This window comes from Ostrinia furnacalis, unplaced genomic scaffold, assembly GCF_004193835.3.
Source record: "Ostrinia furnacalis isolate ACB-3 unplaced genomic scaffold, ASM419383v2 OfSCF4280, whole genome shotgun sequence".
Classification (NCBI taxonomy): Eukaryota; Metazoa; Arthropoda; class Insecta; order Lepidoptera; family Crambidae; genus Ostrinia; species Ostrinia furnacalis.
This window is the reverse complement of record NW_021134519.1, coordinates 618910-635368: the sequence shown is the minus strand read 5'-3', so window position 1 is coordinate 635368 and position 16459 is coordinate 618910. Positions and strand designations below refer to the sequence as shown.

Here is a 16459-nt window from a genome sequence, read left to right as displayed (position 1 = left end):
GGTTTGCTCCGTTTTATATTTGCCAGAACGTGTACTCGTTTCATGCATAATTTGCGTTTCATTAACAATCCATGTAAATTGTATTCAGTGATTAAAATATCAAGTTAATTATTTAAAGTAAAAACTGTATTTAATGTGAATTGTACCTGAAGGGAGCTGTAAGCATCTCCTCACAAATTGGTTAACAACTCGCGAACTTCACCTGCAGAAGCAACTAACAATAGGTAAGATCATTCATATCTACTTAATTGAGCGCAAGTTTTTCTGGAAAATCTTGTAGCACGCTTACAGCGCTTTCAGCTAATTACAGGAATTATTTAAAGTACCTTTATAAACGTTAATTAGCCCTATTGCCATGATATTCGTTAAACGTTCCCATTTCATTCGTTAAGTTTTTTTCGAGTTAATTATTTTGCTTCGTACATTAAGTTATTAAAGTTATTAAATTAGTTTTGAGTACGAAAACAAGATGAGGATAAAACTGATAAAGTTTTCTATCTGCTATCGTGTAAGAAAAAGCGTTTCATTATTTTTTTTTTTTTATAAAGTTGAATTAATTTATCATCATTTGAGTTAGAGCATTTTACAGTGATACTCGTATTACTAGAAATGTGTAAAATACACACGCCTACAATGTTTATAGAATGATCACGACAACAGACATTTGCCGAGCTCACACAAAGGAACGACAATAGTGGTGACATATATCCTACAGATATTTACCTAAATAAGATCACATTATAAAACTACATTGCCACGTAGTGCCAAGTTCATTTAATAAAACAATATTTAGTTATTAAAATCTTCGAGCGGTTTGTGTATTTATACTACATATTTCTTTTAAACGATTGCTCTCAATGACTATGTACGCGTATGTATTTAGACGGCACCGTTAGAAATCATAATAAAACATCTAATAGTAGGTAGTTTGCCTTTTACATGCTTCAGGCCTCAGAAGCTGAGTTCCCAGAAGCAAACATTTGTAAATACACCGAGAACTACCAAGTAAATAAGAATTCTAAACTGAATTGACATTTGTATGTGCGACTAAAGTGAGTTAACAACTTCTCTTTAGTCCCGCGAGGTAGTTCAGTTAGAAATTACATAGTATTTAATAATATTTTTACCTTTCACTGAGATATTTGATGCTGCAATATTCATGAGCGTTTGTATTCCAAGAACTGCCAGGTCGTTTTCTAAATTGAATTGACATAATGTATGTATGACCAAAAGTAAGTTAACAAGTTTGTTTAACTTGCGTCCCGCGGTAGTTCACTTCCACAAAAACAATTGGCGTGGGTGGCGAGGCAAAACGACAAAAAGTTAAGTAGGACATTTTGTTTGTCGCCCCGAGAATCGATTTATTTCGTTTCCTAGGTCGAAGTACGAATCTTTAAACCCTAACCTTTTTCGCTTTTAATTTTTTATCTTCAAATCTATACTTATAATAAATCTGTAGAGAGGTAAATTCTGTACATGAAATATATTTTCAAAATAACTATCAGGGAGTGATTAGTTATCGATACTGATGCCAAAAATGCTATCAGTAAAATTTTTGTCTGTCTGTCTGTATGTTCCTTATAGAAACAAAAACCACTTTTAACGAAACTTGGCACAATTATTCTTCATACTCCTGGGCAGGTTATAATAGTATACTTAGAAATTCCCACGGGAACGGGAATTAGCGGGAAAATTCTTTTGTATGAAAAATCTAAACCGCTTAAGTTAGACGCTTGAAATTTGGCATGCAGGTACCTTAGTAAACTTAAAGCTTATTTACAACAGGATATTGCAAAATTCCAACGGGAACGGGAGTTAGCGGGAAAAAACATTTGTATGAAAAAATCCAAACCGCGTAAGATAGATGAAGGGGGTAAAACGGGATCCACGCGTACGAAGTTGCGGGCGGCCGCTAGTACCAAATACGATATTATTATAAAATCCATTTGGATGTGCCTCGATTGCCTTTGAGTAAGAGAAAACATACGTTCATTTTACAAGCTTTTTATTACTTTCACATGTCTGGTGTCTGTCGTCAAATCTTGCAACTTAAAATTGACCCACATCCCGGTTTCCTATTGAGCTGAAATTTTGCATACATGTGTAAGTCCGATGACAATGCAATATTATGGTACCATTGAGCTGGTCTGATGATGGAATCGGGAGGTGGCCATAGGAACTCCTAAACAAAACGGCGGAAACTCATCGAGTTTGGGTTCGTTGGATTTGTCTTTTCGAGCACTTTAGTGTTAGATAACGTCCAGGGTCCTGAGATTAAGATATAACTAAAAAGTGTAAAATAAAATTATAATAAAAATAAACTTTTTTAAAAACAAGCTTTTATTCTGAATTTCGAAAGCTTGTAGCGCAATCAGAGAAAAAGAGGAATAAATTCCATGCGCGATACAAACTTTCGAAATTCAGAATAAAAGCTTGTTTTTAAAAAAGTTTATTTTTATTATAATTTTATTAAAATCCCATGGTAATCTCGAGTAAGATATAAATTGTGTTTACAATCAATCGCATTGAACGTCGGCGAGTGATAATAATTTTGTTGATTTAGGCCTAATTCACACGAGAGCTTTTTTAACGTCCGTTAAAAAAGCGTTCAAATAGAACATAATATGCATACCCAAGCCTATTCCCAACGCTCTGCGTTGAAAATGCAACACTGCTCGATAATAAAGCGTCGCGTTTTAAAAGCGCTGACGTGTGAACACGTACTTGGGTATGCATATGTTCTATTTGAACGCTTTTTTAACGGACGTTAAAAAAGCTCTCGTGTGAATTAGGCCTTACGATTGCGTTGATTTACGAGAATTCCTTCGGGATTATAAAAGACATTTATGAATGAAATTGGGCTATTTGCTGGAAATACGTTAGCGGGCCGAAATTATTTTATTTCTCGTGTGAAACTCTTTATTCCACGTTGATATAATCGTTCGTTCGTTCGTTCGTTCGTTTCAGCCGAAAGACGTCCACTGCTGGACAAAGGCCTCCCCCAAGGATTTCCACAAAGACCGGTCCTGCGCCGCTTGCATCCAGGTACTTCCCGCGACCTTTACCAGATCGTCGGTCCACCTAGTGGGAGGCCTGCCCACGCTACGTCTTCCAGCTCGTGGTCGCCACTCAAGAACTTTCCTGCCCCAGCGGCCGTCAGCTCTTCGAGCTATGTGCCCCGCCCACTGCCACTTGATTTTAGCGATTCTGCAGGCTATGTCAGTCACTCTGGTTCTCCTACGGATCTCCTCATTTCTGATTCGATCACGCAGGGAAACTCCGAGCATAGCACGCTCCATCGCTCTTTGGGTGACCTTGAGCCTTCTTATGAGGCCCATAGTAAGCGACCACGTTGATATAATATTATTTGGTAAATGTGTTAAAAAGAAATTCATATTTATTTATGTATTTTCAACGTGTCGGATAATAAACAGATATTTTCTTATATATTATTTTGTTATTACAACATTTCAGACCCTCGATGAATACCTACAATGCGAGAATTATCTAAATAGAAAAAGTTATTTTTTGTCACGGCCGTATTTAGGAAAATATTATAATAATCCGGAATTGTATTTCTGTTCGTCCTTTGCTTATTATAAGCATTGATACGATTACTCGTGTAGCTTGAAATAATTGTTGTCAAATAACCCTGAATAATAACAACAAGTAATAGTAAAAGCGGGAATAGTAACAAATAAATAAGAGTTTTCGTGCACGCAACTGATTTCCGATAAGGTGGACCGCGTTTGTGGCTAATAAAAGGACTTTAACTAGGAAAGTACATTATTGATTTAGTCTTGACACACTTAAGGCAAGCTTTACATACTTTTGACGCAGTAAGATTCTGTGACGAAATTTCAGAAACAAATGACAAGATTCACAAGAAAGTATAATTAAACTGTATGCTAGTCTTTGTTGTCCATTATGGAAGAAACAATGGACGCGCGGTAAAACTCTTTACATCGGTAATTTAAGTGAAAATAAATATTGACACCAATCGGAAGATTCAACAACCGATGCGCGTACGAGTATCTCTCATTTCCCGTGTCAATGCTGGGGGAATCAACAGTTACCAATATTTGAGAATTCCATGGTACAGCTATACGACAAATAAAACAGACTGAAGACATGCGCAGTCGAAAAAGAAAATACATCACGTGCGAAAAAAGGCTTCCATTTCATTTGGTCCGAACATTTTAGAATTAGTGGAGCCGGAACCGCTTATACTTGGACCCAAAAAAATAATAAAATCGCCTCAGAAACAGGATGGATACGAAGAACCAAGTGCTCCACAAATACCGATACCGATGAATCCATGTAGTTTACGATTTTACAATCTAACTTTAGAAATACAAACCAGATGGCTAACACTCAATAGAAATATTCTAATATACACCTTATCCACGCACATTCGTACCGGTGAAAGATAGTTATTACAGGCAAAGTATTTAACAGAGGCGCTAAATTAATTTATTATTAAATGACATTCGCTGGAATAGCTTTTTGCACGTGATAATTTTTTTAGAAGAAATAATGTAAGAAAAAATAAAATAATAAAAAGTTAGACTAAAACAGAACTTACCTCTAAGTTTCGCTGCACGAGATCGATCAAATAGAGCGGCGATGAGCCGAAGCGGCTCTCAGGTGTCTAGCTACTGCGTGTCGCGTTAGCAATCAGTCTCGCTGGACATCGCGCGGGGAAACACACAGCGCGTAAACAGGGCAGCAAGGCCGGCGCGGACGGCGACCGCTGGGCGAATATCCCGAGAGAGCGTCGTGCACGAGCGGCCACACGAAGCGCTCAGATCGATACCGGGGCTGCCGCGCGTTCCCTTCGAGTGCTCGACTAAGCGGGGCGAAGAGTTGCCGCGGACTGTGGGGGCGCACCGACACCTACAACACCGGTCGCATCGGCCGATATCCCGACTGACGACGAGCCGAATGTCCGCTACTTCGCTGAGCGTATCATTTTAAATCGTGGCGTAGGATAGCGCTGAGCATGCGCGCCGGGAGTTAGGCGCGGCGGCGCGACGGCAGTAGAGGCGGAGCCAGCCCGCAGCGGGAGCGAGGGACAAAGCGGAGCCGCGGCGGCCGCCCAAGGGCCGCGCGGAGCCGCGGGCGCTCGCGACCTTACCACTAAGACGCACGCAATACCATCGATCATCGACACGCACCACTCGCGACCTCCACACTGCTTAACCAACCTACTTTGCATGCTGATGCCATACTTCTTTAAACTTGCCACTATTCACCGAAGGGTAGTTGAATGAATGAGCCTATTAACACAAACGATTCTATAAATCATTGAATAGTATTTCTATGGGTATTTGTAACTAGGGACGAAGATACTGCTGCATGTTACCGCAACGCGATGCACCTCCGAGCGTCTGCGACGTGCCTAACGCGCGGCAACAACAAACTTCGGAAAACTAGCACGTAACTTTCTAATTGTTTAATTAGTTAATCTGGGTGGGATTAACGGCTATTGAGATGGATATAGACAAGGGTGGAGTTTCTATGGCGATGGGAGAGGCGCGGGCCATGTGATCGAGCCAATCCATTTGTCATTGCGGCCACACCGACGCCGTTTGAAGAACACACAAACACAAATTACAATAATCAACACGATTGTTCTGACGGAGTCTGGATTTTTCTTAACTTTAATTTATTTCTCAAAGCCTATTGTGTAAACGTCGTTTTCAGGCTATTGTCTTAAAAATTTTATGGAAATAGCGAACTGTAATTGACAACAATTAAAATCAAATTGCTAATGTTTAAGGAAAAGTTTTTTATTTTAGTCACATTCCTTTATGAGATTTATAGTACTGCCATCTAATTAAGTACTTACCTACTCGTAATGTGTTAGCGATTTGCAAATGCACTTGCAAGTGAAACCAAATGTACGTGTTTTACTCAAGAATTTTTTTTCACAATTAGGACAAATGCCTAGATGCCGTTCCGGAGTGTTCTAATCGTGCACATTATAATGGTACTTGATAACAAGCAAGTCTAAAACAGCTATATTAGATGATGCAGCTTTTTGGTAGGTTACTCAGAGTTTTCTTTACGAGTTTTCATCTCCGCTAGTCCGTAGGTAGACTTTCTTTAGGCTGAGTTGCACCATTTTACTTTAACTTTGACAAACGTCAAAAATCTGTCAAACTCTATACAAAAAGCACCGGTGCTTTTTATTATAATTGTTATTGTTTTTTATTATTGTTATTGTTTTTATTATTGTTATTGTTACGATTAAAATAAAGTGGTGCAACTCAGCCTTAGAGTTTTGGCACACGAATCTTACAAACTAAGGTTAGGGAGCACCATCTTACTTTAACTTTAACAAGCGTCAAAAATCTGTCAAACTCCATACCAAAATCACCAGTTATCGTTATATACAGGGTGTTAGGTAAATGGCTATATGAGCCGACACTAGCCCATGTTAACTTGGTAATATAAATGGTATGGTGAAGTCAGAAAATTGATATCTTCATTTTAATTATTTTATTTTTCATACAAATCGGATTTTATAACATTTATTTTGAATGAAAATTTAAAAAAATAAAATGATGATGTCAAATTTCTGACTTCGCCATACCATTTATATGCCCATGTTAACTTGGGCTAGTGTCGGCTCATATACCCATTTACCTAACACCCTGTATAGTTACGGTCAAAGTCAGGTGGTGTAGCTCAGCCTTAGTAAAATCATATCGATATTAAAAATTGTCAGAATAGCGTATGTGCGAAGAAAGGTGTGCTGAAATTCCGTTTTAGAGCCGTAGTATTTCTAGATTTCCATTCCATCCATTCCCGCTGTCCCCATTTGATGGGTCTCAGCAAATAGAGGCGAAGTAGGTACTCGTATTTGCCATTGCATCAGTCTACCCTCTGTTCATGAGTGGAGTGAGTAAGTACTAAAGAGACTTGCGCCCATATTCACAAACGATGCTTGCTTAAGTGAAACAGCAAATCGAACGCACAGCGTTGTGTATCTGCACTGTGCGTCCACGCGACCTCTTAGTAATGTTTGTGAATACGGGCGATAGTCCCTAATGAGTTCTCAGTAAACGGATGTCAATAATAAATACAACCTATCAAGAGGAATTCTTTCTCTTTCCTAGTTTTTATATCCAGGGACATAACTGGGACATCGTCTAGAAATAGGATTAAGTATAAATCGATAAAAATAGCAAGGGAAAGTTTCCTTAGTTCTTCGAAACAATATTCCTTAGTATTTTACTAACCTAATAAATTTGATACACGATATTAAAATATTTATGCTTTAATAATTAAAAAGTTTTATTAGCTAGGTACCCTATATTTAAAACAAATCAAAATAATTAAAGTCCTACCTAACATTAATACTGTCTGAGGCGGGGAATATAAGTAAATTATATAGGTACTTGTAGTGAAAGCATTATTTTCACATTAAAATATCCATGGCATAGATGCCTATGGTGTATAATTAAATGTAGCTTAAATTTGACTTTGAGAGCCCCTTAGCTCACCCATCTAAGCACCCAAGTCCAACCAGCGATTGTTATAATAGTCCAAAAAAAAATGGTAACTTTTTTAAAGCAGCAGTACGAGTACCTACAGTAGGTAGACAAAAAATTGTTACTGGTATCAACCGATGACCTACAAATCGCTAATTATATTAAAATTTACGATATTAATAGTAGTACGTATATTATTTATGTTAATAAGCTTGTAACCTAACAAAAAGGTAATGTAAAGTATTATAAAATGAGGGCCAAGCTCGATACAAAAGTTGTCAGAAGTTGAAGTTGGTGCCGAAAAAAGTTGAGACCTGAACGTGTGCTAAGGACTTAAAAAAGGGTAAATATTTTTTTATGCATAACAAGGCCACTGCCACTTTGACCACAATCAGGTCATCCATAAAGTACGTCACACGTAAAGAGGGGAGGAGGGGGTTGACAAAGTGTGACATAGTGTGACAAGGGGTCCTAAGTTTCGTGACATCACATTTCAATTGTTTCAAATATTTGATATAATGTTGATTTCATAAAAAAAGTACTTAATTTAAATGGAATTAAAAGTAATTTCGGAACTGCTGGTAATTTAATAATTTTTCGATGTGAAATTGCAAAACATGTGACGTCACACTAGGGAGGGGGGGTCTCAGAAATGTGACCACCTGTGACAAGGACGGAGGGGGGGTCAAAAATCATGAAATTCGTGTGACGTACTTTATGGATGGCCCCTAAGCAATAATTGTATTTTTATTGCAATAAATAAGGCCAAGGCCATTTTAATACCAATGAGATCTCCATTCGGCAAACAAAACATATTTAAGCGTTGATCAATCAATTTATCAACTTAGTCACGCATCAGTAAGTCAGATTAGTTAGCGATGTTATGTAAGAAATGTAAAAAATGTATAAAATTACGACGAGTGAGGAAATAAGTATGTAGCTACATATTTGCCGACATTACTCGTGAACGTTAAAAAAGTTTTTTAAAGTTAGGATATGGTGTTAAGAAGAGCAGAGTGGCAAGTGTTTATTAGGTCAAGTAGATTTTAAATTTTGAGGAGCTCGAAGCTGGCTATCTGAAACTATCTGTGTAACTTTTTGTTTCCCCAACTTGGCCCACATGCTGCCGCGTGTAGATTTAATACTCATAACATATGCTGGCGACATAGTAAAGCAAATGCGTGTCGGATACACATTAATGCCATAGAGTTAGGGTAGTAGAGGCTTTTCATGTACTTTTTCATGATTTTAATGTGATTGCTTGATTTCCGCTTTAACTTCAGTCATTCTAAGAACTAGCGCTAGAACTTTTTTAAAGTAAAACTACTTATTTAAAAACTTGCATACTTAGTCATGGAATTGTACTCGTAGATTTGAATAAGAGTGATCTTTACGGGCATTACTGATTTACAACCTGTAAATCTTCCGCTACGAAATAACCTCCTCCTGACCTCACATGGGACAGTTCACGACAGAGTGCAATGTGTGTGCATCTAATGGACTGTGGACACCCTGCTAATTATACTTTATTCGAAGCTTCCCATTATTAAACATAATACACTATTAGATTACGTATTTTTTATTCATAAAATTAAGTGAGATGCCGTTTGGTCAGAAGTTCTTGGGATAAAAATAGTAAGTAAGCAGACTGACAGCACACTAAAGAATACAGAGCACCATATTCGCGATAAAGTGGATAGCTACTAACATATTCCATGTGTTAATATACCAGCAGAGCGTTGGGTTCGCCTTCTTTTGATCCGATCTGCCGGGGTTATAGCACAGTATATCCAAATCTTTTCATAAAAAACAGACTTATTTCGCCAAGCGCCAGTATTTATTTCAAACGCCAACTACGATACTCGTACATCTTAGCAGAAGAAAATAATCATTCAAAATATATTCAGTGCATATTATATTTTAACAAAATTTTGTTGAGTAGTTACAATGTTTGCTCATTAAATAGTTCCCGTTGTCTGGTAACAATAATAGAACGACAGAGAAAGTTTGCATTTCCAATTTAAATTGTGTGAAACACGTGGCACGCTGTATCTACCACTAACTTCATGTGTGCTTTCATGAAATTCACCGGGCAAATTATGACCCTGATACATTTTCCAAAGTAAAACTTCAGCCATAAAATACATAGTCCATCGAGTGGTTGCAGATTTTTTTCGAAAAGAAAATAACATAACGAACTTCGTTTACCGGATTTGAGACGCTTAGCAAATACCAAAAGCGTTTATCGTATTGAGGGATTTCGTTTTTTAGTGCCCCTGCAGGCATATTTGTGCACGGGAATTCCGGAGCCGAATTCTTGTTTAGTCTTGTTTACCGCAGCTTGTAATGGACGGCAAGCTTGGTTCTTTCGCATTTTGAGAAAAATAGGAGCATTAAAGCCTCATTTACAGTCAGCGTTGTTGAAGAGATGATGTGAAAAACTCATATAAAATTCAAACAATGACAATTTAAAGCCATTTTTTCAAGCCATAAGTAGTTATTTAGAGAAAAGATCGACCATTATGAACGTAAATCTGAGCGAAACCCTTGTTGTTGCTCTATTCTAAAGTAGGATTTTTTCCTAACTATTAATATAATTTCCTTTTAACCTCCAGGACAAGAATATCTCGTTTTGCAAAAGCTTAAGAAATCTGATTTGTTTGAGACGGCTTGGGTAAGTGGAATCAACTGTAAAAGCGACCGACACCTGAGTATACCGACAACGCGGATCTCCGGTAATATCGTTATTTCCATTTGAGGTACTACTGCATTTTTGTAATAACACTAGCTAAAAGAAGTAGATATTTCAAAATATAAAATAAACAACTAATAATATAAAGATACTTACATGTTACTTCGACACGTAGCAGCAAATGAGTAATGTGTCCCGAGGCAACCTAGAAAAACAAAAATAAATATTAGTGCGGTTGAATAAATTCAGCCAAGAATCAAGCAAAACGTAAATACTTGGAATGGAATTCTGAACTAAAGAGGAAAATGTCAGTTCCTGAGCACTAAGACTCACTTCAAAGGAAAAGCAGAACGCTTTCAGAGTGTCCTTGAATTATGAAATGAGTGCTGGCTACTTTAAGTTCAAAGCTATTTTAATTTTACTTAATCCTCAGCATACATTTGTACTCAAGCATTGCGTCCGAAAAATTAAAGCTTGACTTCAATTTGTTTGATGTTTAACAAGATTGCTGATTTTGATTGCAGTAAATGTCAGAGCCTCATAAGAAGGCTCAAGGTCTCCCAAAGGGCGATGGAGGAACGGGCCATGCTTGGAGTTTCCCTGCGTGATCGAATCAGAAATGAGGAGATCCGCAGGAGAACCAAAGTGACCGACATAGCTCGCAGAATTGCTAAAACCAAGTGGCAGTGGGCGGGGCACATAGCTCGTAGAGACGATGGCCGTTGGGGCAGAAAAGTTCTCGAGTGGCGACCACGGGCTGGAAGACGTAGCGTGGGCAGGCCTCCTACTAGGTGGACCGACGATCTCGTAAAGGTCACGGGAAGAGCCTGGATGCGGGCAGCGCAGGACCGTGCATTGTGGAAAACCTTGGAGGAGGCCTTTGTCCAGCAGTGGACGTCATTTGGCTGAAACGAACGAACGAACGAAATGTCAGAGACTACTATTCAACGTACAAAACGCATTGAGATATCTGAGTTGAGAGCTCTTGCTGTCAATGATACCACTTTACAAATTGGCAGTTTGTCGAAACAGTCGGAAGCCAAACGAAATCCAAAATTGTTGACTAAACAAACACACACATTCCCCGAAAATAGTCGGTAAAGGGTACGTGGCTTAATATGGAAACTCACGTAGACACTTTTGAATAAAATATAATATCTTGTAAAATCTCCTATTTTACTACCTGACGTTCTCCTGACATCAACAACCTGGTTACCATCGCAACCGCCGTAGCCTATACCCGGCGCAAAGAGTTTTGCTTACCGCTACAGTCGGCAAAAGCACACGGTGGAGTTTTTTTTTTTTTAGGAAAAACGATATTGCTAAAAATGCTTTGAAATAACAGCACCGTTCGTAAAGGCAGATGAACTGAAATTGTTAGCTAGAAAAGCCAATAAAATACACATTATGTATATTTTACGATAAACATAACGGAAAATACTTACATAAACTAGCTATCGTACTGAAGCGTGGCGGTAGTCGAGAGGAAATAAAAAAGTCAATTTCGCAACTATGAAAATTACTATGAAGCTGATCGGAATTTCTCTTTCCGATGAGAAATTCTTTCCCGATTCATTATAACGTTGTTTGATACTCGAAAAATGATATTGCCTTATTTCATGTTTGGACTTATATTTCGAATATAACATAATAGCCGGTGAACATTAATTATGCGCTATCTCCTAAACTTTTCGATTTCGTGCAACACTGCTAAAGTTCGGGAGTGTGTTGTGAACTAGCAAACTATAGTTGCTGGTTGCATTAGTCAAATTGATGACGGAGCCTTACTTAGACTACGGTAAAGTTTCTCTGTGCATTAAATATCTATGTCACGAGAATAAATTAACTTAATTAACTTCAGATGGAGTAAGACTGAGGTCGTTCCAAATGCTACAATCAAATATTGGGTAAAATTAAGTATTTGTGCTAGCTGTTATAAAATTTGGAATTTCTCCGATAGTCGTGCTAGGTTATTGCGGATATCTGGCAGACGCTTGTCGGTCTGCCTTCACAATGCAATAGCAAAAGTTCGGACGGCCGATTAGAGGTGGCCTGGATGCGGAACTCAAAAGTGAGGCGATGTACAAGACAAAATTCCTGCGCCAGAAATTCAAAAATATTCACTCAATACTTTTGGGAAAATAGATGCTGCATAGTGCACTAGTTAGCCATCATCCTCCATGTGGGGTTATTGATTTTTTTTAGCCTAAACATTATGTCTATGCAAAAGTCAAAACAATAGTTTCCAAGGTAAACTTTCATATTCGTATATAAAAAGTTTTAAAAAAATCAGTTAATAAAACAAAAAATGGAACATTATTATTATAAGAAGTCGCAGTGCGGTTTGTTTCTATCACATTACTTAAGTAAGTAACCTTCGGCGTTCATAAAACCGAAGATCCTCTATTCTCTCTAGTTTCTCCAGTTCCCCACAGACGCCGAAATGTATCAAAATCGACGGCGTACACGAGCTCACCTAATACGCGGTTTGTTGAACTGCAAACTGCATAGGTACAACAATATCGTTCAAAGTTTACTTACATCCCATTTCCGTGCATTTGCGTAGGTGTAGCACACAATTTAATTAATAAAGCGAGTTCAATAGAACCGAAACTGGTGTGCAACTAACTTGTTCGTTTGAGGTCGGAATATTTGTTTGTAACATATTGAACTGTAAAGGTTTGCGAACATACGTACTGTCAATACACTCGCTCTCGATTTACTCGTACCGCACTCGGCTCGAGAGTTTCAAAACTTGAATTGGCAAATGCATACGGGAATACAAGGCACCTCCGGCTTTGGCTCAAGGTCATCTATACTTCGACACTTTTATTAAAAACTGTGAATATGTGTTATTCCTTCATGCAAAACTATGGGATCGATTTTCATGAAACTAAGCTAGTGTACAGAATGTACCACATAAGTTATCATTTAATTTTATCGAAAACTAATTTAAAAGATTGCGTATGAAAAATTCTACTTCAATAATTTTAAAACGCACTGACGTAAATGACTGCGGCTAGTATGTGAGAGCTAGTAATTGGTCAAATAAATGTAGATTGAGACATTCAATTTTTCCGAGCAACTTCATAAAATCTTTAAAATAATTTCCTACTTATAAAAACAAAAGAATATTCATCGTGTAAAACATTCTATCTTCAATATTTGCTATTCCTGCTACGTGCGGCGTAGTAGATGGGACATTTTGTACTGTTCGATAAGTATAGGCTTGCATGGGAATAGACCGAGCTGCGACCCGTCCTGCCTGAATGAGAAGGCAATTTAAAAAATGCTTATAAAATAAAAACTAAACCTTTAATTAAATTTTTATGGGACCAAATGGCATCGATAAAAAAAAGAATCACGTAAATCGGTTCAGAAATCTCAGCGTAATTCATAGAAAAAAAACTACCTACCGAATTGAGAACCTCCTCGTTTTGTTGAAGTCAGTTAAAAAGGAATCCATCGTGTAAAACATTCTATCTTAAATATTTGCTATTCTTGCTACGTGCGGGGTAGCTTCGGATGGGACATTCTGTACTGTTCGATAGGTATAGGCAACGTAGGGGCAAAACGATCGGTCGCTGCGGAAGCGACGCGGGAATAAACCGAGCTGCGACCCGTCCTGAATGAGAAGGCAATTTAAAATGCTGAGTAGCTGCAAATCCATTTCGAAATCTGCACTCAAATGACCATCTATAAATGATTCCGTTTATACCTCTGCATTCTACAGAAAATATGAACAAGTAAGTTAGGCTGAGTTGCACCAACTTAACTAGACATAATTTTAACGTTTGTTAAAGCTAAAGTAAGATCGTGTAACTCAGCCTTAATATCTTGTTAGTCATAACTTATTAGTAATCTGTGGTCATACCTAATTACCTACATGAATTCAAAACCGCCAAACGAAAGGGACCGTAGATTCGGAGTTGTGTAAATGTGTAATGTTTATGTTAAAAACTTACCTGAATTCATCAAACTAAAAGCTCTACTTTTCATGTAGGATTGTAGGTATTTTACACAAAAACCCTACACAATAATAAACTCTGAATCCCTCCAAAACAATGTAAGCAGGTTCCCAATTTCGTACTATTTACTGAGATGTCACTCTGCATTTATTTTTTCGCCTCAGCAAGCTTCAGCTTATAGGGAACTGTTTTGGTTCCGTAGAGCGAACCAAATCTATTGGCTGGTCCGAACTCCGAAGATTTGTGCATCAATTTGTGTTCGTTTGCATACCAATCCGCCTGCTTTATCCACTCACAAGAGCCGATGTTTTGTCCAATCCGATTTGATTGGGCACGCGAATCCGAGCTTTACACAATAGTTCGGTTGAAGCGAATAATTCAGTCTGAACTGATTGCCATCGCAAATATGCGAATAATTAAAGGGGACGACTATCCATCTGACATCCGACTCGGGTTGATCGAGGGGTATCGCGGGTAAATATATATTTTTAATTACCCAGTCGGACTTCGTCAATCCGTTCATTAAGAGTCTGCCAGCCCATGACATGTGAGCTTCAAGTGAAAAAGCTCGTCTCCACTATTCAAATTGAAAGCCGACTGACATACGAGTTATCAATATCTGACCCGGTTAAGTAAGTTAGGATTTAATAACAGTCGAAGGTAGCTTTTGTGGAGGTATTTTTTTACATAAATTGAATATTCTTTATTTCGATTTATGAATTCGTTACTAAGTAATTAATTTCGATTATTTTAGGATTGGAAGAAATACTGATTAAAAACGAAGGCTATAAAACTTTTACATCTAGGCGTTTTCCTAGCTTACTGTAAATGTTAATTTGTTTTAAAATAATTGAGAAAAGCAATCTTTAGTGTTGGTTAATCGGTCCACATTTCTCGAAACTCGACCGCGGTTCCATGACGCCTACGCGACAGGCTAGCTTGTCGTTATTTCATAATATTCAAACTCGTCATTGACAGAGGAACAAACAGGCGACATGGGTAATTGAGTACTTAATTGCTATAGAGTAGCTTCTTATTGATATTTCATTTCTGGTATTCTCAGTAAATCATGAGGAAGAAGCATTCTATTTTTGCACAAAATCGAATGAAGTAATTTAATTCATTAACCGGGAATGACAGATGACAGAAAATTAAATAATCCCTTTTATACAAAAAAGAAATGGGTCGCAATAAAATTAAAATGTGGGGACTTAGTCAAATACCCTTACACGTGCTTGATTTCTGACTACCCCGGCTTTTGATTCGAAATCCAATATAAAAATTAACCATGTAAATTAAAAAAATAACCGCCAAGACGATTTAAATGTAGGCAGTCAAATACCCTTACTCGTACACGTGCCAAATTTTTTGACTCGTTCTGCTTTTTATTTGACATCCGGTTTAAAAATAAACTACAGAAATATTTTTTTAAAAACCTAACAATATGTAAGAACTTTTAATCATGAAGTGGTTTCTTACTCAACAGCCTACGAAAGAGTTTTAAAACAAGGAAAAAGGCGAAAGACAGCAATAACTACACCCTCACATACAGACGATTGTTCTTAACACACCGTTTAAGCTGCGAGCGTTCATTACTCACGCAATTGTACCGGGCGCTAGCACTCACGCAGGCTACACAGTACTACATTGTTACCTTTGAACCTGCGCTAGCAATACTTAGTATTCTTTGCCTGAGCGGTCATAAAAGCGAACGGTGGAACTGCGAGCCACTAAGAATGATGTGCTATAAAGCATGCACCAACTAAAGTTGAAAGATCGCGTTTGCTTTGTACTTTAATGAGAATTCCGCTTCCATTAAGGAGTGTCGATACTAGATTTTCTGACAGGCTGCCTCGAGCGCAGCTGGGAGCGAATGCGCGTTCAACTGTGACCTAAGCGAGTCAGCCAACATGACTTCCAGCGGAAAGTTACAAACTAGGTGCGCGTGTTTTCATGCCATCTGGAGTTGGAGACCCAGCGATGCAGCCGGGGATTGACTTTACTTTTAAATGAACTTTCGTCAAGAACAATGTACTCTATTGTCAGCCAGTGAACTGTAAACTTAGTGCACTGGTTACATTTTGCATCTGAAAAGGAGGGGACAAGAACGGCGCGGGAGCATGGGGCAGGGTCATTGACGTATCTGATATGTCATGATACGGAGGGTTTATATCATATAGCTCATGACTTAGTACTAACATTTGTCGTCTTCGGGGCACCAGACCATTCTGGGGTGCTCTGACATATGAGGACGACAACGACGGAACCCTACACTGGGCGTGACACGACACGCACTTTTC

The 16459-nt window shown here is 38.2% G+C and overlaps 2 protein-coding genes across 6 annotated transcripts in view; both read right to left on the bottom strand.

Moving 5' to 3' along the window:
- Nca (neurocalcin homolog) overlaps positions 1–16459 on the bottom strand; it is a 145923-nt gene that overhangs the window by 63487 nt on the left and 65977 nt on the right. The gene's annotated exons all lie outside the window — the stretch shown is intronic.
- The window catches only part of LOC114359272 (neuronal calcium sensor 2), a 134606-nt gene that overhangs the window by 52220 nt on the left and 65927 nt on the right, over positions 1–16459 (bottom strand). Inside the window, exon 3 of one of the 2 annotated variants that reach the window (XM_028313585.1) lies at positions 10348–10396. The gene's annotated coding sequence lies outside the window, so the exon portion shown is untranslated. Of the gene's footprint in view, positions 1–4585; positions 4953–10347; positions 10397–16459 lie in introns of those variants that run through there. The other variant, XM_028313584.1, reaches the window with a different exon arrangement.